Source organism: Macrosteles quadrilineatus, unplaced genomic scaffold (genome assembly GCF_028750875.1).
Source record: "Macrosteles quadrilineatus isolate MER2022 unplaced genomic scaffold, UCM_ALF_1.0 Scaffold_30__1_contigs__length_1495292, whole genome shotgun sequence".
In the NCBI taxonomy this organism is placed as follows: domain Eukaryota; kingdom Metazoa; phylum Arthropoda; class Insecta; order Hemiptera; family Cicadellidae; genus Macrosteles; species Macrosteles quadrilineatus.
In genome coordinates, this window is record NW_026542623.1 from 1,430,045 (window position 1) to 1,455,779 (window position 25,735).

At 33.4% G+C, this 25,735-nt stretch overlaps 1 long non-coding RNA gene across 1 annotated transcript; it reads left to right on the top strand.

The window, feature by feature from the left end:
• The first annotated feature begins 9,152 nt into the window (after window positions 1-9,152).
• Window positions 9,153-17,942, top strand: LOC129005687 (uncharacterized). Its single transcript, XR_008491855.1, has 2 exons — window positions 9,153-9,270; window positions 16,958-17,942. It is a non-coding gene; the product is annotated as an uncharacterized LOC129005687 (long non-coding RNA).
• Window positions 17,943-25,735: the final 7,793 nt, after the last annotated feature.

Below are 25,735 nucleotides of genomic sequence, written 5' to 3' on the forward strand. Positions count from 1 at the left end.
AGGTTGATAAAAAATCAAAGAATATAAGTAGTAAAAACATGTATTATTGCACTAAATGAACACTAGTAATTGCAGATTTGCAGGCCAGTACAGTTAGGGGGAAAATGTTTTGTAAGTGTATCACATTTCACACTCACGGTCCAAGGAGGTTTTTGATGGGAAACTTCGAAACTTCTCACGTCAGGTTAGAATATGCAGAAATTGTGCCCTGGGTCAATCATAAACATACATAAAGTCTCGCACTTCTCGTAGCATTCTTCGATTCGTCTTAGAGAATCGAAGCGGACAAACTCTGGAAGTAAACAATGCAGTCGGCGATTATACACCGTGCTAGAAATACAACTGAATGTAGCACAGGCACGGAAACTCTGCTAGAAAATCGACACACTGTAAAATCCCCTATTCTCCCAGTCCTAAGGTACTAAGTACAATGTATATTACCCTAAGTACATGCGGCGGCCAAACCCAAGTGGCGGCCAACGTGTCTCAATTCTCATTCAGTGCTATCAGTTGTATCTCTCAGTGAAGGATGACCGAACGATTTCGTCACTTCCAATAATGTAAAGAGTTGGTAGTCCTTAATTGTTATCCACGATCAGCTGTTTGTGACAGTTCAACAATAAGGAACTAGGACATCTGTGCGAGCCACGAGTCACACGCGATATCACATGACTCACGATACAACTCGTGACTCCTAGCTTGGCTCATCGTGAGTCATACTAGTGCTCATTGCAGGATGATCTTGCACTACTGGGGTATACGTTTTACAAACTTCCGCAATTTATTAAGTAAGATCACGAATATTGGAACAGAAACATGGATCATAAACTAATTTACGTCACTGGCCCAAATATACTAATAACATTAACGTGGTTTTGACGTTTGTTGACAGTTCCGTTTAAATGTACGAACGTGTTTACTTTCGGGCCAGTGACGTAATTTATGTTTATGATCCACACCGTTTCTGTTCTAAAATCCGTGGGGAAGATTAAACGATCGGAAAATATTTACATTTTCGTGTTTGTGGGAGTTCTAAAATGGTCCTTCGTGTAACAATCATAGTTAAAGGGTCAATAACCAAATAACCTTTGCATTAACGGCGGTAAACGTGAAGACATCACATAGCTTGTCTGGATATGTTATGTACTTGTAAGTTCCATGAACAAAACATGAACATAAAATAAATTTTGTTTTAAATCATTGGCTGATCTAGCAGACCCTGTATCAATTGTCCATTTATCAATTGCCTCGAACTAAACAAAAATGATGTTTCGTTTTAACCATAACCGATCCAGCATAAATTAAATTAGAACTTGGTTTGACGTGTGTGGATTTCAGTAAGTAAAAATAGTATATTTAGGTGTAGGCTTATATAAAAATACGATCAAAAGCTATGTTTTGTGATTACAGCAGTTTATAATAGGTCCACTATAATGCGTTGTCAATCGTAAAACATGTTTTCAACATTTTCTTTCATCGTATTTTTCGTATGTGCGTTCTTTAATATCGACGGATCCAACCAAAATGGATGGATGACATTTTTTTTTGTTTTTTTTTTTTACTCCTGATGATGGACTCTAGATGTCTGAAACCATAGTAATGTCCTAATACATACTAAATAATATTGCTCTAATGTGCCAAATAAATATGATTTGGTTTGATTGAATAACAATAACAATGGATCAAACTACGGAGCACGCTTAAACTATTTAGCTTAAAATACTACTTAATACTTTAATATTGTCAACTACAATGGCGCCCATTCAATTGTAGGTATTTTTAGCCAAGTATGAACGACATACACATTATCATTATCACTTTCATAAAAAATTAATTAGTGATTGGCGGGATTTGAACCCCGAACCTTCGGCTCTGAAGCCCCGAGCTCTACCACTAGATCAGCTCCTTCCCCTAATATTCCATTATTAGTATGACTAATAAATAATGTACCACACAGATTCAATAAAAAATACACGCGATGCTACAATCTCAGCCAGCGAAGTCATCGGTATAAATAGAAGTGCAGTAGTCAGGTGTTTTGGAATGCCGAAACCCCATCATGCTGGAATGCTTTGACATTTAGCGGAATTCACCTTTTAGTCCTGTAAAATTCAGTAGATAAGAACATGAGTCAGAAGTCAGTACGGCCTTGACATTCCAGAGTTTAGCTGTGGGAAGTGTTTCTGGAGTTTCAATACACTGATGAGTTGTCTGAGTTCTGAGTTTGAGTTCTGAGTTGTTAGTACATACATCAACACAAGATCAATGAGTCAACCACATGTTTAGTATCTTAACCAAATCATTCTGCGTACAAATTCCATTTGAGTCACTCTTTCTTTCAACAGCGTTTAATCGCAAAGCTATTTTCTCAAGTCTATTTCGGTGAAGTTTTATTCTTGTAAATTTTTGATTGTGCTATTCATACCAAATTCTAAATCTCAAACATTATTCATGATTTGAACCCAACAGAAAATGATAGAATCATAAATTAGAAACAACAAAATCAGAAACCAAGAAAATGAGAAAAAAAGTAAAAGGTGACGCCTCCTCCAATCTTGATGACTGGAGAGGAGAAGAAAAGCAGTAAGTATATTATACATTCATAACCAACTTTGTAGATTGCAGTTCAAACCACATGAATAATCTAAACCTAAACCACATATACGTGATCTAAACCACATCCATGACTATAATAACAACCGTATTTATATCAGTAGCTTTGGAAAAATCCTATAAAAGCTTGTCACAATAGGTACCATAAATACGCCCTACAGCAATACAAGATAAGCTAATTGATTATGCAATTTGCTATCCAAAAATGTCTTATGATATCAATCTTTCTTTTTGAGTTTCATAGTTTAGCACGCGGACATCTTACGTAGCTTACTAGATTTTAGATATGGTCTTCACTAATTTCATGACATGTTTTGGGAGTTAAACACATAATAAAGAACTCTTCCAGATTTTCATCAAAACTTTTTATCAAAGAGGTCTTAAGACGATAAAATAACTTGATCTGATTAATGGTAAACGTTTAAAGTTTAACATTCTTAACACGATGAAATAATTCAATTTTTAAGAATCAGAACTCATTTTATAATACTGTATCTATATCCATATTATATATATATCCATATCAAAGTTGTATTCAAGGCTATTAACATTGAATATAATTTTTATCAATACTATTATAAAATTGAGGTGATGTCTGTCTGTCCGGCTGTCGCGACTAAAATACTAAACCGATACAGGCAAAATTAAGCACAAAGATTGTCCACATATCTAGGAATGTCATAGGCCTATTCACTTCCCTGGGTTCCTCTCGGGCTACGCCCCTTGGACGTTCAAAGATTTCATGTGAGGTTTTCAAAAGTAAATATTAATAATTGGTATCCATGGGAGCATGAGTAAATGCACAATGTTTACCTTTACATTGGCATTTTAATGTAAACAAACAGAACAGCCAAATGCTTATTTCACAATTTCAGACAGCTGATCCAAACAAATTGAATATAATATTTTACTCAACGATGTGGTATGTTTATTTCTTCTAACACTTCGTCATTGATTATTTATCCTCAAACTATGCCATTGATGATAATGGAAATAAAAAAAGATTTGATAATCGTTGCTGTATCAACCATGGCTCTGCTTTTGATTTGAAGTATGTAAGCTATGAAAATAATGTTGTTTAAATATTGTCATGTAAACAGTAGGACAATTGCATGTAGGTTATACTTTTTTGTATAAATTTTGTGGCTTTTTGTTTTAAAATGTGAACTACTTATTGTTGGATTAGGTGGTACAGTACATCTTCCCGTTGCAAAGCACGGGTATAGCAGCTAGTATTAACAATGTCAAATAAATCAATACAAGTAAAAATTGTTGTCTGTTTTAAAGTTTAGTGTGCGGTCACGTCGCTGTGTCCGAAGAATCAATACTTCAACAAAGAGCAATTACTGTAACTAAACAAGGGCACTTGTTGCACAACCGTTTAAAAACTTTTTTAGGTTGCGTTTAATAATTAAGTAACGGCCATTTACCTGTACAATGCTATATTTCATGACATTGTCAATGACAACAATAACAATACAGTGGTATTGATTATATGACCTAACCCATTGTTTGTAGCAACGGAATAAATGAAAATCATTGTATGGTTGTTTAAAACGAGTAAACTGTTAAAGATCCACTTTTAACCTATCCAACGGTTAAGAATTTTTGATTAAAACTACAAATTGCCGTTTTGAAAATATTTAAAAAAGAAAACAATATAAATCAACCGACTACCGCTACCGTATTAGAAATAGTTTACTGCGTATAAACAATTCTTGGGGTACCTAAATATAAAAAATGTGTTTTGTAAAGTTACCTTAGTGTACAAATAAACAATTCTGATTACACATGTTTAAATCTGTAAAACATGTAAGTTTACATATGACCTTTGATGACATTAAAACGATCCAATTATTAATGCGATTTGAAAATTGCAATACGTTCAATGGCTAATTATGAGCTATGTTATTTTATGTAATTCATTCGTCATTTTAGATGTAAAGAGAAGAAAATATTCGTTCAATTTGACAGTTAAGTATACAGTAGACTCCCTTTTATTTCCGTTTTCCGGTTAAACCGACATCCCCGACTATGTGTACGCCACGGGATACACTCAAAAACAAGCTCAAATATTTCACTTAAATTTGGGAGAATATTAATAGCATTTTTACAAGTGATCGCTGGTCTTAAATCTTTCCAACGAGAAAAGTCTTTTCAGTACTTCCTGCCGATCCAGTCCGGTTAAACCGATGTGCTGATAACGTCCAGTTATAGAGATGTCACTTCTACCAAGCGGTTAAACCGATGTCCGGATAAGAGAAAGTACGCTGTAAGTAAATACATACTGTAAATACTCTGCAATGTTATTCGGGGTATTAAAGATTAAATACTTTCACAGCAAGTAAAAACTTGGTATTCACATTTTGATTTTTCCTTTAATCTAAATCACTGTTGTTATTTCCTTTTTTTAAGTTGGAAATTTTGTGTGCGTTTAAAGGATTGTTGTGGACGTTTTTCATTATTCGGTAAACCCACGGATATTAGAACAGAAGTGGTATGTATCATTAACATAAACAAATGACGTTACTGGCCCGAAAGTGAAGATGTTCGCATTATTCCACGAATAGTTCTAATATTCGTAAAATTATTCATGGAACTGTCAATCCGTCCAAAACAGATGTTAAACGGTTATACTATTAGATTTGGGCCTGTGACGTCATTTGTATATGTTTATGATCCATACCGTGTCTGTTCTAATATCCGTGGGTAAAACATATGTTTTAGAAAATAACAGCGACAACCATTAAACAATTTGTCCTACTAACACAATAAAGAAACAAGTTTGTGTAAAACAATTTTTTGTAATAAAATGTCGTACATAATCATTATTAAATTATTGTCATTGTACACAAATTAATTATTAAAGAGATGGGTCTGTAATTTATTATTTTTATCCATACACCTAGTGAAAAATATTTGTATCGCAATATATTACACACTTACTGAAAATGAACTTTCAAAACTTATACTATAATTTATGGTAAAAATATATAGAAGACAGATGTGAATATAAACTTACCGGACAGGGGGAGCCCGAAATACCTGTACATCTGTGACGTAGGGTAGGGGGGAGGGGGAGGGTGGCGAGCGCACGCGCCCCAGTAAAGATTGGATGACTCATGCAACCCCTAAACAACCTCCTACGTCAAACTTCACGGTATTTATATCAGAGGCCATTCTTCGATCGGCCACTTTAAGAAGTCTATTACCGAACTTCTGAATTTACCTATGGATTTTTAGTTTCCGAGAAATCCAGGATGGAAATACCGATGGTATTTTCGTTCGTTGGAATTTTTTTGTATTTTGTATTGTTTGAGTTGTTTAGTGAACTTTTGTTGATTATTGGAGATTTTTTGACAAGGCTCTACTCCGGGATTGTTTTCAAATTACTTTAGGCTAGGCCTGAAGGTTGTGGCATTATCAATTTGATAAAATACTTTGGAGATTGGAGGTATTTGAACCAGGTACCTCGGGGACTGAAGTCCAGCGCTCTTACGACAAGACGAGCTCTTTCACTTTCTACACTATTTCTAAAACCTCACAGTCACCAATACACTCGGCATATATCCAATTGTCAGTAAACCTCGATAACAAGTCACCCTTGATAACCAGGGTCATTTTCAAAACCCCTTGAAATTATTTTACCCCTAAAAACATATTGCAAACATAACCTTGATAATAAGTCTTATTTTATAATCCCTATGAGAGTCTTGTTATCAATGTTCTACTGTATTTTGTGCATGGAGCAACTCTTCATAAGAGTAGTTCTATACATTGTTACAAGAGTTGTTCGGTTCTTTGGTTAGAGAGATCTATGCTACAGGACGGGCAAGTGTGCACACAGTTTAACTCATAACAAAATTAAACGACAAGTCATAAGTCCTTTATTTAGCCAAATTAACAAAAAATGCATTTGCTACGACAAAAACATAATGAATACTCAATGGAAAAAAATCAAATAGTAAGTATTTGTATGTTAGTTTATAACTAATTATATCATGTTTTATTTTTAAAAATACCATTCATATTTTGTTAAAAAGTAATAAAACATAAAACTGCGCAAAACGAAAAAAGTAAATCGGTCCCGGGCTTAGGTCTTACCATGAGACCTATGGTAATAGCTTATTCCTTATATAGGAAATTAGCCTGAATTGTACAATCCCCATTGCTGTAAATTTATTGTTTAAAAGTTATGACGAGGGTAGAAAAGAATAGAGGGGCATTGTTCACGTGGCCAAAAATCTGCTTAAGAGGTAAGAAAGAGTTTGTAGGAAAGGAAATGTATTTCTTAGGAATATTTGTATATTTATAAAGGAAAATGTTAATATAAAATACCCCCGCCGCAGCAAACCTGCAGACTAAGCGAATTTCCATTAACCTGATTGGATTTACACTAAAATGCCTAGATAAAAATAGCACATTTATTTCCTATTTAAATAGAATTAGTTTAACGAGTACTTAGGTTTGCTGCAACAGGGAGGGTAAAAAAAGATTTTTTTTATAAAATGTTAATAGTTTAGTAAGAAATAAAAGTATTTTCCAAAATCAATCAAAATATGTTCATAAACAAGCAAACTACAACAGTTGACTTATTCTCCATAAGAATAACATGGGAATTTTAAAATTACAATTTTTTTGAATTTTCTCCGTAACAATTAGGCGCACAATAACGCTTCAATATACTAAATTATTTGTTTTTTTAAGCTCTACAAAATGGTTTAAAAAGAAATTGTGAACTTTTGTGTTTTTAGGGTCAAAAATGGGAAAAACCTATTTTTACCCCATAAAACCCCCCATAAACCCCCGTTCCCATAGTCCGATCATGCTGGTTCGCGAACTCATTCAAGTTTATCCCGCCTTACACCTTCAAACCAAATTTTATCAAAATCGGACAAAAATTACTCAAGTTATCGTGCGGATGGACATATATATATATATATATATATATATATATATATATATAGATATATAAAAATTTGAACGAATGGTGTTTTTGGCCTCTGGGGGCATCAAAATGAAAAAGGAAATCGGTCCCGGGCTTAGGTCTTACCATGAGACCTACGGTAATAGCTACTTCCCTATAGGGAAATTCGCTAAAAGCTAGCTAAACTAAAATTGATACTAAGAAATAAGCAAGTGGATTTCCCCCCAACTTAGTGAAATATCCTGTTAGGAACTTATAAGTTCCGGTAATAGTTTATAAATAGTGACGCTAAAAAAAATTTTTCGTTTGCATATTGGGTCTGATGATGATCAGTGTCCAATAAAAATCATCACCACTTACCATATTATGTACTACATATATTGACTTATCAAAAAAACAGTGTAAATGTGATCCTCAAAAAGTATGGGAGCGGAAGTTTACTTTTTGAATCATTGCAATTAATGCATAGAAGCTTTGCACATAGGTGCCAGCATATCTAAATACCAGCTTTTTTAAGGAACTATACATTTTTCTATCATGCTGGGGTCTGTCCACAAGGAGTCAGAAAGATTCTTAAATGGGAACAAAGATCGAGTAGTTGAAATTAAATGTCTTTTCATCTAAACTGTCACAAACTCTGAAAAAGAATCATCCTAACAAAAACAAGTGACAGTATAAATTACGAAAAATTTTTTTTGCATTTTCGTAAACCGTAATTTATCCAAATTTTTATTATTGAAAATATAAAATGTTTTGATACAAAAATCAACATACGTCTATAATATTTTCTTTTAAGCCTACAAATTACCAAACTGTCAATCAAATCACAGTAAAACTTTGGCAAATAGCTCTATATATGACTAGAGATTTTTCTGTCATTAATAGTAATCGTATCCCATTGGGCTCTCCTACCCAGTCTTCCAAATTTTACCATATTTAGCTTATGAACATGATTTTATTAATTGATTTCCAATTGGTAAACAGTAAAAATTACGATGTTTGCAATTTGGTTTATAAAAAAGGATTTAATACATTTTAACACTATCACAAAAATTATTGAAAATATAATATCAAATAATATTTTGTACAACTATTGGAATGTTTAGTTATCATATAATGTAGCTATCAATTATATGAATACCTGAAATTCTGTAATTCGGTACTATATATTTTTGTAGCAGTTTTAAAGGATTTCTTACTTTTTATGATTTTAGTCTCATACCAACCTGCAAATCATGAGGAAAGATACTAGTTCTATTTTTAAGAATGTACTGGTTCATATAAATATGTATTTTTACATTGTTTATCATATTCCCTCCGTTGTGGCATTACAGTTGTCAGTATTATTTGTTGAAATTATTCTGAATAATAATTATTCTGAAAGACTAAAGTGCAAAAAAAGTTAAGGGAAATAAAAAATTCTGAGAATCTATTAGTAAAACAGAGATTACCTTTTGGTTGAATATATTACAGAAGGAAACTTTTCCAAACCCACAGTCATGCATGCACATTGACCCTGTAAGAATTGATAAGATCTTGTTGAGATAAGATAATTATGGTTCAGGACTCAGTAGTAAGGTGGTCATTGGTTAGGATGAATCATGTAAAGGTTGGACCAAACTAGTGTAGATTAGATTTTCATATTGTTTCACTGAATAAAAAAGAAATACACATACAAGTTTAAGGAAGTATTTAAGAAGGCTGCTCACATCCACCTTATAGCTGAGATGGTAAGTTTTATTTTCTCACTAAGCAATAGGATGATTGAAAAGTTGTCTAAAACGGGTATAGCCATTGACTATATACCGTTATGGTATAGTCAATGGTATGACTAAGAATTATGCAAGTATCAATCTCAAAATATCCTTGCCACAGCAAACCTGCAGACTAAGCAAATTGCCATCTTCATTGAATGTTCACTAAAATATTTCCTCAAAAATTACCTTTGGATTGCTGCTACGGAGAAGGTAATAAAGTGTGTTTTTAGTTTGTCAATAGCTTATCATAAGGAAAAAATTTGCCAAGTTTGATCAAAATATATCCATAAACAAGCAAACACCGTTTTAGGGGATTTGTTAATTTATCAAACAAGATTAAAAGTACAATTTTTACCATTTTAATGTCCATGTATCTTATGTTTATACCCAGTGTAACGACGACCCTATTATGACATTTTTTTGCTTGGGTGCGGGTGTGGGGGGTCGGTGGTTCAATCTTTATATATATACAGGATTTTTGTATATGCAATTCAAACTAAAAGTATTATACTAGTCCGGTAATTAAAGAGAAATATATAGCGGAGGTTCAACAAATTTGATTCAAAAGGGTTTTCAACGGATTTCATTAGTTTTATACCTCCACACAACACAAAAAAAAGTCTACCAAAATCTGACTTGGGGAAGTACCTGAATTATGGTATTTAAATTAAAATAATAATTGCTCCGTGAAAAAAAACAGATAAAAATATTATTGCTATGTATAGGGTGTAGGATATCGTTTTTAATGTTTTGAAGGGTGGGGAAACTAAATATGCAACTTAAAATGTGATTTGACGTAATTTGACACCACAAAACGGCCGCTAAAATAGATTCATGGGGGAAAAACTAAAATAAAACTTAATTTTAGATATAGGGTGTAGTATATCGAATTAAATGTTTACAAGGGTGGCAAAACCAAAAATGCAACTTAAAATATGATTGTATAAAATGTAAGGTCATAAGATGGAAATCACCAAAATACGCTCCATGGAGGGAAAAGTTAAAAAAAACTTACCTTTAGAAATATGTTGTAGTAAGGCGATTTTAACTTTTACAAATGCCAGTAAACTAAATATGCAACTTCAAATAAGATTTTACATCATGAGACGGTGGCGTAAGATGTGATACCGGGGCACATGGATTATTTGTACATAGGGAATAATAATGGTATTTTAAAATATTAATAAATCACATTCAATGAACACGCGTTTGAAAAGGGAAAAGGGTACTTGGTCCTAACCTTAGACGCTCCTACTCTTCATACACGCTCTTTGCGGATGAAATACCAAAAGGAGACGCTATGGAATAGGAAAACTATCCTTTATGAACAAATACCATGCTCTCTAGGAATTCACTGAATTGACATGTGGCCAGTGTAAAGGGGTCACATGCACAAATGGGCAAACGATTTGAGTGAAAATATTGAAGTAACAGAGTAATTTATTTCAGAGTAACAATTTCTAAAAAGGTGACAAATGATAGATGTGTGGGACTATTTTTGAACACTTCAGTCAATTTTAACAGTATTTTATTAGCAGTATGAATTGTCGGCTGTATTTATATTAAAAAGTGTGTTCATTGATATTGAATTATTTCTACACTATTATACCATTATTTTAATATAGTATCCTCTGTAAAAATAATCCATGTGCCCCGGTACCCCGTCTTACCGTCTAATAATGTAAAATATCATTTTAAGTTGCATATTAGTTTACTGGTATTTTATAAAAGTTAAGATTGAAAACTAAAACCTAGTTCTAAAGATAGGCTATTTCTAAAGACGTTTCTTTTATTTACTTTCCGTAAATTTAATATAACGTACAATGATGATCAAGAAGTTATTTATTTCTAAAGGTAAGTTTTTCAACTTTCCTCCATGGGGCGTATTTTGGTGACTTCCATCTTATGCTTTTAAATTAGATACAATCATATTTTAAGTTGTATATTTGGTTTTGCCACCCTTGTGAACATTGAATTTGATATACTGCACCCTATATCTAAATGTGAGTTTTATTTTAGTTTTTCCTCCTTGGAAATTTTTTTGGTGGCCATTTTGTGGTGTCAAATGACGTCAAATCACATTTTAAGTTGCATATTTAGTTTCCCCACCCTTTAAAACATTAAAAACGATATACTACACCCTATATATAGCAATAATATTTTTATCTGTTTTTTTTTTTCACGGAGCAATTATTATTTTAATTTAAATACCACAATTCAGGTACTTCCCCAAGTCAGATTTTGGTAGACTTTTTTTGTGTTGTGTGGAGGTATTAAACTAATGAAATCCGTTGAAAAACCTTTTAAATCAATTTTGTTGAACCTCCACTACTCAATGACTGGACTATACCTGTTTTCTTAACTTCATTGCCAATCAGCTGATGTCATAGCCTCAATACAAGGCAGCAATGAGACAAAAGTGACAATGCCATGGACCGGGCATAATGAAACATCTGTTGTACTAATTTCAATGGAGTGTAATGAAATGAAAATCCTTCTTTATTGAGGCGAACTTAGGACCTCACGGTCCTTTCTTGCAGTTAACCTCTAAAAAACTAACAATACTGATAAACATTAACAAAATAAAACAATAATGATTGAAATAAACAAATAGGTGTAACAACATTACATAAATGTAATCCCGCCACGCCACGGCCATCCGGTTAAGGTAATATTCTTTCAACGCCACCGTCAGTCGGGATCGGCTTTCTAAGGATTTAATGGGATAAGGTACAGAGTTCCAAAGGCGGCATGCAGTTACTACAAAAGATTTGTTATAAAGAGTCGTCCTGTGATGAGGAATACGCAGCATGGACGAGCCAGAGCGAGTATTCCCTGCGCCTCTTTCACGCAAAAATTTAAACTTGTTGGCTAGATAATTTGGAGTTCCAAGATTAATGGCTGAATGAGTAATTGAAAGTATTCGGATTTTTCTGATGTCATCTAATTTCAAAATTGATTCATTTATATAATATGGTGTGACATGATCGTCACGTCTAAGATTGAACAAAAATCTAATGCAGTAATTTTGAACACGTTGTAATTTTGTTGCCAAAGCCACAGTCATGTCATTAATCACCGTGTTGCAATAGTTGAAGTGTGGAAATACGAGTGATTTGACCAGTAAGAGTTTAATATGAAACGGTAGGAGTCGTTGCATCTTTTTCAGTGTGTGAATGGCGGCAAATACTCTTTTACAAGTATTTACCACCGCGTCAGTCCAGTCTAATGTACGGTTTAATGTCAAACCAAGACTTTTTACTTTGTCTTGATATGTCAAAGTGGTTCCGTTCACAGTAAGTTTTGGTAAATTGTCTACATCAAGTGTGCTAAGTAACCGTGGGTGACCTATGATGATTGGCTTTGTTTTGTCAGGATTGAGTCTTCAGAGTCTTAGTCCATTATTTGCTGCCCAGTGAGCAATGTTGTTGATGTCTTGATTCATTAAGTTTATAGTCTCATTCGTATGACTGACTTTAAAATGAGAGTAGATTTGCAAGTCGTCAGCATAAGAATGAAACTTTACGTGGTGTAGAACTGTAGTTATGTCATTTATGTATATTGTGAAAAGCAGTGGACCAAGAATTGAGCCCTGAGGAACTCCACATGGAACATGTTTCCAGTCGGACGTCAAGTTGTCATGACACACACACTGCTTTCGGCCCTGAAGATATGATCTCATCCATTTTAATGAATTGTCAGAGACTCCTATAAGCTGGAGTTTGGTTAGAAGAATGTTATGGTTTACTGTGTCGAAAGATTTACTGAAGTCAAATAATGTCAAAATGGTACATTGGCTACGATCCATAGCCGATCGTATATCATCAGTGATATGAAGCATTGCTGTTTCTGTGCTAAAATATTTACGGAAACCTGACTGAAATATATTAAGAATATTGTTTTGTGACAGAAAGTCAGACACTTGGGAGTGGACAACTCTTTCTAGGGCTTTAGAGAGAGCAGGAAGAATGCTTATTGGTCTGTAGTCTTGCAGAAGCGATGGGGATGAGATCTTATTCAAGGGACGGACAAGCGCAGACTTCCAATTTTCTGGGAAAATGCCTAATCTCAGTGAGGTGTTGAATATGAAAGTTATTGTTGGGAGGAGAGCAAACAAGATACGTTTAATTAAGGAAATTGGGATTCTATCAGAACCAGTGGCATCAGACGTTATCCGTCTTATAGCCTTCAAAACATCAACCTGCAATACTGATGGCTTAAAGTTAAATTGGGGAATAGTATTAGGCAATTGACGTAATTTTAACTCAGTTAAATGGTTCTGAACTATTTGACTGTTTTCATGTGATGAGACTGATACGAAATAATTGTTCAAATCATTTAAAGGCATTGATAATGGGACAGAGTCAACTTGCTTTCCAAATTCAAGACGTTTTAGATTTTGCCAGCGAACTGCAGATGATTGCTTTCCTTCAGAAAACAACCTATGAAAATATTGGAGTCGAGAATTGCGTAAACGTTGTTTTACTTGATTTCTAAGCTGGCGATATTGGGCCATAAGCCCCTGGTCCCTATGGCCCAATATCGCCAGCTTAGAAATCAAGTAAAACAACATTTACGCATTGCTCGACTCCAATTTTTTAATAGATTGTTTTCTGAAGGAAAGCAATCATCTGCAGTTCGCTGGCGAAATCTAAAACGTGTATGGGCAATGTTTGCGTTTACAAGTTTGCTATTCCAGTTATTACCATGGCAACAGGCATTCTGGTGCGACATTGGGGACATTGCCACACACCAACGCCTCGACCTTGTATTAAAAGGAGACTATGCTGATATGCACCGTTGCATAGTTGTCTATGGTGGTTAGTGTTTTTGGGAATTTATTGTAAATAAAACTCGGCATGGTGTTACTCGACATGGTGTTATCGCTATCTCAAAAAGAGTATAAATTGAGTACCGGTAGGTCTATTTTTTTGTTTATAAATAGATTTTTTGTATCTTTATAAGATTTGAGCGGAAAAAGAAATGACATTATCGTCTTCTGCAGTGGCGTAAAAATCTTGAATATCTCACATGGTCACAGAAACATTACTATCGTCTTCCACTATCACAGCAAAATCCTTAACACGATGCGACGCCGCGGTCATTGCCACAGACCGAGGTATACATTTCAATCTTACACATAGACCGGCTGTTACTTGGATAACAGTACACACAAACCACGGGCGAAAAACCTGTAAAACAGTGATCATTTACATTGTAATACGCTACAATAGTGTTTGTAAATAAATTGTTCTTGTTTTTTTGTATTTTTTATAACCTTTTGTAATGTCGCATATTTGCGACGCCCGGTCTACAGCGAAAACAATAGTGAAAATTATCATAGTTTTCTTAAAATAGACTAAACGTCGCATATATGCGACGGCTCATTTTTTTGTGTTTTAAGGTGAAAGTAAGTAAAAAAATAAACAGATTATTCAAGAACAGTTTATAACTGAACAAATATAAAAGCTACATAGGATAATGCAGCATACATACTGCATACATACATACAGTGATGCAGAAAAGTAAAGACCAGTTTTTCCTACTATTATATGACGACACCAATCATCATATCCACAGACCAAGCGACGCAGTTGTGCGTCAGACATCTCTGTAGACCACTGCAGGGAATTCAGTGCCTTCAAATAGACCACTACAAAGATATAAGCATTTTAATAACATTAGAACCCCGACGCAAATATGCGTCGGCACTCGGCAGTCTATTTTAATGTGACTAGCATATGCGACGGCAGTCTATGGGTAGAAACCAGCCGTCGCATATGTGCGTCGCTGGTCCATGTGAATGGAAAATTTCGTACTATTGCAGTAGCGAACGTGTTAATGACTCCTGCAGATTTGATTGTAAAATATTGGTCAAGTTCCTTCAGGTGTATCACTAAAGAGCCTCTCTGGTGTAACCACTGTGAGCCACATTGATTCTTAACACAGCCCCATTATAGCGCCTCCATGCAGGCCACGAGGAGACTTGATGCAACCCGCATGACTCCTGACAACTCTTTTACTTAGGTTAAAAGAAAATTTCTATCAACCGGCCAGGTAGCCAGTTTAGCAGTTGTTAACTACTTGTCCTAGTGTTCGAGCTGGTTTTAACAAAGTTTTGTAATAAAAAATGTATGGCAAAAATGTATTGGCCGGTAGCAGATCTGGGTCCCGGTAAAATTTCCCAAAAAATCCCAGTCAAGGCTTGCCCCCCTCCTGGCACCGCAGGCCCACAATCGCAACGAATGACCCCCTTCGCAGCAAACCTGCAAGCTAAACAATTTCAATTTGTCTGATTAGATTTTTAATCTTTTTTTTAAAGCCTGGGTCATATTTATTTCCTATTTAAATAACATTTGTATAATAAATAACAAGGGAATTTTAAATTTACAGATTATTTGAAATTTTTCCATAATCTTTAATTGTACAACAATGCTTCAATATAATTTTGTAACTGTTTGTAAGTTCTACACAAAAATTTGGCATTTTCATTTAAGAGTAAAATTTGAAAACTCCCTTAATATTTTGTTCTGTTTACTCAATCTTGCTGGTTCAAAAGCTCAATAAAGTTAATCTAGTTAAAGCTACAGTATATACTGTATTATTATTATATACACAATATTGTGTTTATGTACACACACATACAGGGTGTTTCAGTAAAGCGTAGCAGGCACAGATATTCATTTTAAAGCAGTTGGAAATTCAACTAATCCACATTTACCTCTTATTTGTTCACAGTGTTGAATTTGAAATTTAATATCTGATAATATGATTTTGTCACTAGTTTATATGGAATTAAACTTTGTGATTTTAAAATGACCACCATTTTGGTAATTACCAATAAAACTTGCATAAGGTTTTTATTTATTATAAGGTTTTTGCAAATAAAGTGTCATTCAATTTGTAATAAAAAGGACTTTAAATAATGTGTTGCGAAATTGTGTTTTATAATCTGGTTTTCATGAAATTTGACTTTAATGATTTTAAATGGCCGCCATTTTGAAATTCGGTGAGCCTGATCAAAGATATTTTCAGAGATTGGTTATAGCTGTACATTTAAAATCATAAGAAGTTTCATAAAAATATCTTTAAGGACTTTTGAGTTATAAATTATTTAAAAATACAAAATGGCAAATTACGGCTGAGCTAAGCCGACATAAAAAATAATTTACATTTTTGACTTATTTTTGAATGTAGAATCTGAATCTGCATCGCCCACTACGCTTTACTGAAACACCCTGTATAAACAGTAGCCTATATTGAGAATGTATATACAGGGAAATGTTAGGATAGCGGATGTTTAAAATACAGCTCTATTGAAAGAGAGGCTGAGGATGATTCTGACAGCTATCTTTTGAAGGTGGAAGAGGAAGTGAGTTCCTGTGCTTTCACTACCCCATAGTGCACCCGAAATGTGTGTAAAAAGGAGAATAGGTGTTCTCATTATATTGTGTATACAAATTTGAACAAATTGTGTTTTTTGCCTTTAGGTAGGCCTACATCTCAATAAAAAGGTAAATCAAACCCAGTAGTAGGTATTTCCATGCTACCTAAAGGTAATAGCTTCTTCCCTATAAGGAAATTTGGTAACAATGATTGTATGCTATTCAACATGAAATGCTGCTAAAAGTGACTTACTTGTGCATTTATATTTTTGCAGGAGGAGTCACAGGATCGATATAAACAGTTAGCGCTTGGGGTACAAACAATTCTTGAATGTCCAGTGTGCTTTGGGAAGATGGATTCTACATTAAGACAATGCATTAACGGACATGGAGTATGCAGACCATGTGCTTCAAAGATTGACAAATGTCCAACTTGTAGGGAGGACTTCTCCCTGGCACTTCAACAGAACACTTTGTTGAATCAATTACTAGATTTGATTCCTAAGCTTTGCCCCTATGCTGAGAAAGGTTGTGACTCAGTGATCATAGGTCAGGAGCATCAGACTTACTGTGAATATCGACCAACTGAGTGTAAAGTTTTGTTGTGTAAGTGGAATGGGCGTGTCAAAGACTTACTTGAACACTTAAAATGTAGTCATGAGACTAGGATTATTAATGTTAATTTAAATGTAAAATATTTAAAAGCATACGTATTAAATTGTTTCATGACAAAGGAAACTTATTATTCGCCAATTATATGCCAAAATCAAATTTTTTGGAAGTGCATTTATTTAAAAGGTCATATAAATCATACCTACCATCGATTATATTCTGTTCCAACAATTAAGAAATCTTGTGATTACTACATGGTAATATCATTTGAAAGAGGTGATTTAAAATTTGAGCATTATTGCAAAGCGGCAAACTTAGATGATCAAATTGAACCTGAAAATGAAAGTGGTCTTATCATTCCTGTTTGTGAGTTGAACAAATTTTTGGAGGAAGGAACACAAGATTCCTACTATTACAACCTGAAATTGGTGAAAGAAAACATTTCATAGATTCAGGTGTCATGACAAAGCAAAATGTATAATTAAGGATGATAAAGATAATTAAAAAAAATGTTGTTTGACATCACAAGATAAAGTAAATGAATCCAGTACAACAATGGAAACACACTCTAACTTGGCTCCTTGTTTAGTCCAATCAAAGTGTAGTCAAAGACTGCATGCATCGTTGTAATAAAATGTTTCAATATTCTATATGTTTTATTCTTTTGTTTCATCCAACTCAAAACTTGTCTATCACGTTTTAGCAAATTTTCCCCATTCCCCATAGGGGGAAACACATCTAAAACATATCAAGGTCTTGAAATATCATGTAAGGAACAGATAAAAATATCAAAACTTATTTCATTAGAAATTGTTTATTTTTTAACGCAGAGAAAACTAGCAAAATGTTTATTTCAAAGGCACAGAGCAAAGGAAAACTACCATAAGTAAAGGGTGGTCCACGGGAAACGGATGGGTTTAAAAGCTATTGCTCTTAAAGTTTTAAACATAAAAAAGTTTTATTGACAAAGAAATTAAGGAAAAGTTATGTACTTCCAATCACAGTAAAACGTTGGCAAATGTAACTCTAATTATGAAAGGAGATGTTTCTGCCATTATTAGTACTGTAATCTTAAATTCCAATCTACCCAGGCTTCCAAAATTCACCATATTTAGCTTATGAACATTATTTTATTAATTGGTTACCAAATAATTTGAATGATTAATAATTATTAATTATTCAAATAATTAATTGGTAGCAGTAAAAGTTACATTGTTTGCAATTTGCTTTATAAAATAGAATTTAATACATTTTAACACTATTACAAAAATTATTGAAAATATAATACTATAATAATATTTTGTACAACAATTGGAAAGTTTAGTTATCATGTAATGTAGCTATCAATTATATAAATACCAGAAATTCTGTAATCACTGGCAATATGGTACTATCTATTTTTGTAGCAGTTTAAAGGATATTTCTTACTGTTAAGATTTTAGTCACATATTACCAACCTGCAAAGCATCATGAGGAAAGATACTCTATAGTTCTATTATAAAAGAATGTCCTGATTCATATAAAAATGTATTTTTACATTGTTTATCATATTCCCTACGTTGTGGCATTACGATTGTCAGTCTTATTTCTTGAAATTATGCTGAATAATAATTATTCTGAAAGACTAAAGTGAAAAAAATTAAGGGAAATAAAAAATTCTGAGAATCTATTAGTAAAACAGAGATGCCTTTCGGTTGAATATATTACAGAAGGAAACTTTTCCAAACCCACTATCATGCATGCACATTGACCCTGTAAGAATTGATAAGATCTTGTTGAGATAAGATATTTATGGTTCAGGACTCAGTAGTGAGGTGGTCATTGGTTAGGATGAATCATGTAAAGGTTATCATGTAAGATTATAACAAACTTGTGTAGATTAGATTTTCACATTGTTTCACTGGTTTAATAAAATACACATTCTTAATTTTAAGGAAGTATTTAAGAAGGCTGCTCACATCCACCTTATAGCTGAGATGGTAAGTTTTATTTTCTCATTAAGCAATAGGATTATTATGGTATAGTCAATAGTATGACTAAGAATTATGCAAGTATCAATCTCAAAATATCCTTGCCACAGCAAACCTGCAGACTAAGCAAATTGCCATCTTCATCGAATTTTCACTAAAATATTTCCTTAAAAATTACCTTAGGATTGCTGCTATGGAGAAGGTAATAAAGTGTGTTTTTAGTTTGTCAATAGCTTATCATAAGGAAAAAGTTTGCCAAGTTTGATCAAAATATATCCATAAACAAGCAAACTTTCTGTTACCAATAACCGTTCTTTTAAAAACACTTCAAGAGTATTAAATGATTTGGTTTTTTTAGCTAGGTATACAAAATGATTTGGAGAGAAACTTTGAGTTTCTATATTTTGAGGGCCAAAAAGGAGATAAACCAATATCCACCCCTCTAACACCGTTTTAGGGGATTTGTTCATTTATCAAACACGATTAGAAGTACCATTTTAATGTCCATGTTTCTTGTGTTCATACTTGTGTTAACAACGACCCTATTATGACATTTTTTTGCTTGGGTGCGGGTGTGGGGGGTCGGTGGTTCAATCTTTATATATTATATATATACAGGACTTTTGTATTAGTGGAAGAATATTAGGAAAATCGACCTAACAAATTCGAACTACCTAGAAATTTTGCACAGCTGTTAAGTAAGCCATGTTCTTGAAAATGTCAAAAGTCCCCGGAAATCCCTGCTGTGCTTCAGCCGCCATCTTGGAAAATGGCGGCCAATTTTCACTTTTTTGACAATATTTCCCAAACTATTGGTATTAGAGAATTTTTGTAAATACAAAAGTTAAAGAACACCTAAAAATACACATTTTTTACTTTACAAGGTTTGCTCTATCTCTAAAGGCTATTGATATAAATAATAAAAATAGTTTTAAATTTAAAATTCCCATGTTATTCTTATGAAGGAAAAGAAAATTGTTGCAGTTTGTTTATTTATGGATATACTTTTATCAAACTTGGCAAACTTATTTATTTTATACTAAGCTAATGATATTTAACATAATTACACACTTTATAACCCTTCCAATAGCAGTAAACCTAGTACTTGTTAAATTTAAAGTTATTTAAATAGGGATTCTATCTTTAATTTTTAGGTATTATTTTAATAAAAATCCAGGCAGGCAAATGGAAATTCATTTTTAGACACGATTATAATTTCTCCTTATTAGTATTAAAGAGAAATGGAAAATGGTGGCCGATTTTTTTTAATGACTCCTTAATTGTCAACATTATCAAAAATTTCCAAGAGCTAAATAATGAAATTGAACAAGAATACGTTATGAGGAGGCATATAACATTTAATCAAAATATTAAAATGTTTATTTTTCTTACTGTTTGTCAAGTAAATAAAATGTAAATAGATCAATTGTTCAGTTTTCAGTAGCAAATATTATTTAGCTCTTGGTAATTTTTGATAATGTTGACAATTAAGCATTCATTTTAAAAAATCGGCCGCCATTTTCCATTTCTCTTTAATACTAATAAGGAAAAATTAACAATCGTGTCTAAAAATGAATTTCCATTTGCCTGCCTGGATTTTTATTAAAATAATACCTAAAAATGAAAGATAGAATCCCTATTTAAATAACTTTAAATTTAACAAGTACTAGGTTTACTGCTATTGGAAGGGTTATAAAGTGTGTAATTATGTTAAATATCATTAGCTTAGTATAAAATAAATAAGTTTGCCAAGTTTGATAAAAATATATCCATAAATAAGCAAACTGCAACAATTTTCTTTTCCTTCATAAGAATAACATGGGAATTTTAAATTTAAAACTATTTTTATTATTTATATCAATAGCCATTAGAGATAGAGCAAACCTTGTAATATAAAAAATGTGTATTTTTAGGTGTTCTTTAACTTTTGTATTTACAAAAATTCTCTAATACCAATAGTTTGGGAAATATTGTCAAAAAAGTGAAAATTGGCCGCCATTTTCCAAGATGGCAGCTGAAGCACAGCAGGGATTTCCGGGGACTTTTGACATTTTCAAGAACATGGCTTACTTAACAGCTGTGCAAAATTTCTAGGTAGTTCGAATTTGTTAGGTCGAATGGCATTTGAATCCCTAAAATTCCTGGGCTATATATGTAATTCAAACTAAAAGTATTATCCATATTTTCTTTACTTCATTGCCAATCAGCTGATATCATAGCCTCCTCTAATACAAGGCAGCAATGAGACAAAAGTGACAATGCCACAGACCGGGCATACTGAAACATCTGTTGTACTAATTTATAATGGAGTGTATGAGCAATGTTTGTGTTTACAAGCTTGTTATTCCAGTTATTAGTTTTTACCATGGAAACAGGCATTCTGGTGCGACATTGGGGACATTGCCACACATTAACACCTCGGCCTTGTAGGAGGAGGAGACTATGCTGATATGCACCGTTGCATAGTTATCTATGGTGGTTAGTGTTATTGGGAATTTATTATAAATAAAACTCGACATGGTGTTATCGCTAGCTCAAATAGAGTATAAATTGAGTACCGGTAGGTCTATGTTTTTGTTGATAAATAGATTTTTTTATCTTTATAAGATTTGAGCGAAAAAAGAAATTACATTATCGTCTTCTGCAGTGGCGTCAAAATCTTGAATATCTCACTTGGTCACAGAAATATTAGTATGGTCTTCCACTATCACAGCCAAAGCCTTAATGACCCCTTCAGATTTGATTGTAAAAAATTGGTCAAGTTCCTTCAGGTGTATCAGTAAAGAGCCTCTCTGGTGTAACCACTGTGGGACACATTAATTCTAAACACAGCCCCATTATAGCGCCTCCATGCAGGCCACGAGGAGAGTTGATGCAACCCGCATGACTGCCGACAACTCTTTTACTTAGGTTAAAAGAAAATTTCTATCAACCGGTCAAATAGCCAGTTTAGCAGTTGTTAACTACTTGTCCTAGTGTTCTAGCTGGTTTTAACAAAGTTTTCATACAAAATGTATGGTTGGGCCGGTTGCGGGTCTGGGTCCCGGTAAGATTTCCCGAAAAATCCCAGTCAAGGCTCGCGCCCCACTGCACCGCGGGCCCGCTATCGCCACCACTGACCCCCTTCGCAGCAAACCTGCAAACTAAACAATTTCAATTTGCCTGATTAGATTTTTAATCTTTTTAGCGAATTTCCCATATAGGGAATAAGCTATTACCGTAGTACTCATGGTAAGACCTGGACCCGGGACCGATTTTTGTTTTGTTTTGAGGTCCTTAGAGGCCAAAAACACCATCCGTTCAAATTCATATATATATATGTGACCGTTAGCGCGATAACTCGAGCAAAAATGATCCGATTTTGATGAAATTTGGTACAAACGTGTAAACCTACGTTTATTCGAACGAGTTTGCGAACCAGCATGACCGGACCATGGGGGTTTATGGGGGCTTTTACGGGGTAAAAATGGGTTTTTCTCATTTTTGACCCAAAAAACATAAAATTTTGCAATTTCTTTCCAAACAATTTGGTAGAGCTTAAAAAAACAAATAATTTAGTATATTGAAGCGTTATAATGTGTATAATGTGCCTAATGGTTACCGAGAAAATTCCAAAAAATTGTAAATTTAAAATTCTCATGTTATTATAATGGAGAATAAGTAAACTGTTGTAGTTTGCTTGTTTATTAACATATTTTGCCCAAATTTGGAAAATGTTTTTATTTCTTACTAACTATTAACATTTTACATAAAAAAACACTTTTACCTTCCCTGTTGCAGCAAACCTAAGTATGTATTAAACTGATTCTATTTAAATAGGGAATAAATGTGATATTTTTACGGAGACAATTTCGTGTAAATCCAATCAGGCAAATGGAAATTCGCATAGTCTGCAGGTTTGCTGCGGCGGGGGAATTTTTTTATAAGCCTGAGTCATATTTATTTCATATTTAAATAACATTTGTATAATAAATAACAAGAGAATTTCAAATCTACAGATTATTTGAAATTTTTCCAAAATCTTTAATTGTACAACAATGCTTCAATATAATTTTGTAACTGTTTGTAAGTTCTACACAAAAATTTGGCATTTTCATTTAAGAGTAAAATTTGAAAACTCCCTTAATATTTTGTTCTGTTTACTCAATCTTGCTGGTTCAAAAGCTCAATAAAGTTAATCTAGTTAAAGCTACAGTATATACTGTATTATTATTATATACACAATATTGTGTTTATGTACACACACATACAGGGTGTTTCAGTAAAGCGTAGCAGGCACAGATATTCATTTTAAAGCAGTTGGAAATTCAACTAATCCACATTTACCTCTTATTTGTTCACAGTGTTGAATTTGAAATTTAATATCTGATAATATGATTTTGTCACTAGTTTATATGGAATTAAACTTTGTGATTTTAAAATGACCACCATTTTGATAATTACCAATAAAACTTGCACAAGGTTTTTATTTATTATAAGGTTTTTGCAAATAAAGTGTCATTCAATTTGTAATAAAAAGGGCTTTAAATAAAGTTTTGCGAATTTTTTTATCATCTAGTTATCATGGAATTTGACTTAAAAGATTTTAAATGGCCGCCATTTTGAAATTCGATGAGCTTGATCAAAGATATTTTCGGAGATTGGTTATTCGGGGCGGTTTGGGAGCTCGGTATTAGCGCTAGTCCGCGATTAAATCCGGATATTTCCGGTATTTTAGGCTGCCGCCTCGAAAACGGGTTTGTGAGCTTGGGATCAGTAAGGCGCGCGCCTAACTTGTGCAGGGATAATCTCGCGCCTAAATATTGTTGGTTTGGGAGTCAAGTAGACTTAGGCGCCAGCCTAAGAGATAGTCTCGGTGGGTTTGGGAGACCAATTTTGGGACTAAGAGATATGTTTTCGTCATAAAAATCAGTGAGTTTAGTCCCCAACTTTAGTCCTGCCAGGGGGCAGGTCTAAGTCGACATCATGCCGGTATTAGCTCATTAGCAAGTTAATTGTTTACACATTAAGTAAAAGAATGTTATATTAGAATTTGTTATTAAATTCCGAACAATTTCATTACCCTCAAAGTATATTTGATAAAAGTTTTTTTTTTAGGTTTCTGTTGTTAAAAATATAAAAAAAAAACTTGCGGGAAGTAATTTAACGAAATATTATTTTGTTTTAGCGAATTTCCCATATAGGGAATAAGCTATTACCGTAGTACTCATGGTAAGACCTGGACGCGGGACCGATTTTTTTTTCGTTTTGAGGTCCCTGGAGGCCAAAAACACCATCCGTTCAAATTCATATATATATATATATATTTATATATTTATATATATATATATATATATATGTGTCCGTCAGCACGATAACTCGAGCAAAAATGATCCGATTTTGATGAAATTTGGTACAAACGTGTAAACATACGTTTATTCGAACGAGTTCGCGATCCAGCATGATCGGACCATGGGAACGGGGGTTTACGGGGGGTTTTATTGGGTAAAAATAGGTTTTTCCCATTTTTGACCCAAAAAACATAAAATTTAGCAATTTATTTCCAAACCATTTTGTAGAGCTTAAAAAAACAAATAACTTAGTATATTGAAGCGTTATTATGCGCCTAATTGTTACGGAGAAAATTCCAAAAAATTGTAAATTTAAAATTCCCATGTTATTCTTATGGAGAATAAGTAAACTGTTGTAGTTTGCTTGTTTGTGAACATATTTTGATCAAATTTGGAAAATGTTTTTATTTCTTACAAAACTATTCACATAAAAAAACAGTTTTACCCTCCCCGATGCAGCAAACCTAAGTACTTGTTAAACTAATTCTATTTAAATCAAGAATAAATGTTATATTTTTAAGTAGACATTTCAGTGTAAATCCATAAAAAGTGTAAAGTCAAATGGAAATTCGCTTAGTCTGCAGGTTTGCTGCGGCGGGGGTATTTGTTTTTACTATTAACTTCAATAAAAATGTGGAGCCTGAATAGAATTTATTTCAACTGAGAGTTTGGTTATAAGCACCCGTACCTTAATTATAAATATTTCATTAGCTAGGAAAAAATTAGCAACCGCATACATACCCCCCCCCCCCCCCCACTCTGCCCCTATGAAAGAGTGAAGAGATAATAAACAAAACATAAAAAACTGCAAATAGCTCACAGTCATAATCGTTTTCTTTTTATTGCGTTGTGATTGAGCTCAGTTCAGTGTCATTGACAAGTGCTAGTTACATCAAAATGTAGTACCTAGATTATTTGGAGTATAAGAAAATATATATACAGTATATCAATAATCCCGCCACAGAAAACCTACAGACTAAGCGAATATCCAATAACCTAATAGGACTTTCAATTAAATTTATTTAAATAGCTTTAGGTTTAACAAGTAACTAATACTACCTACGTGTAGGCTAAGGGAGTATGTTTTATCTATGGTGTAGGTCATCGAAGTATATAACACAACTGGAACATCGGGTAGATA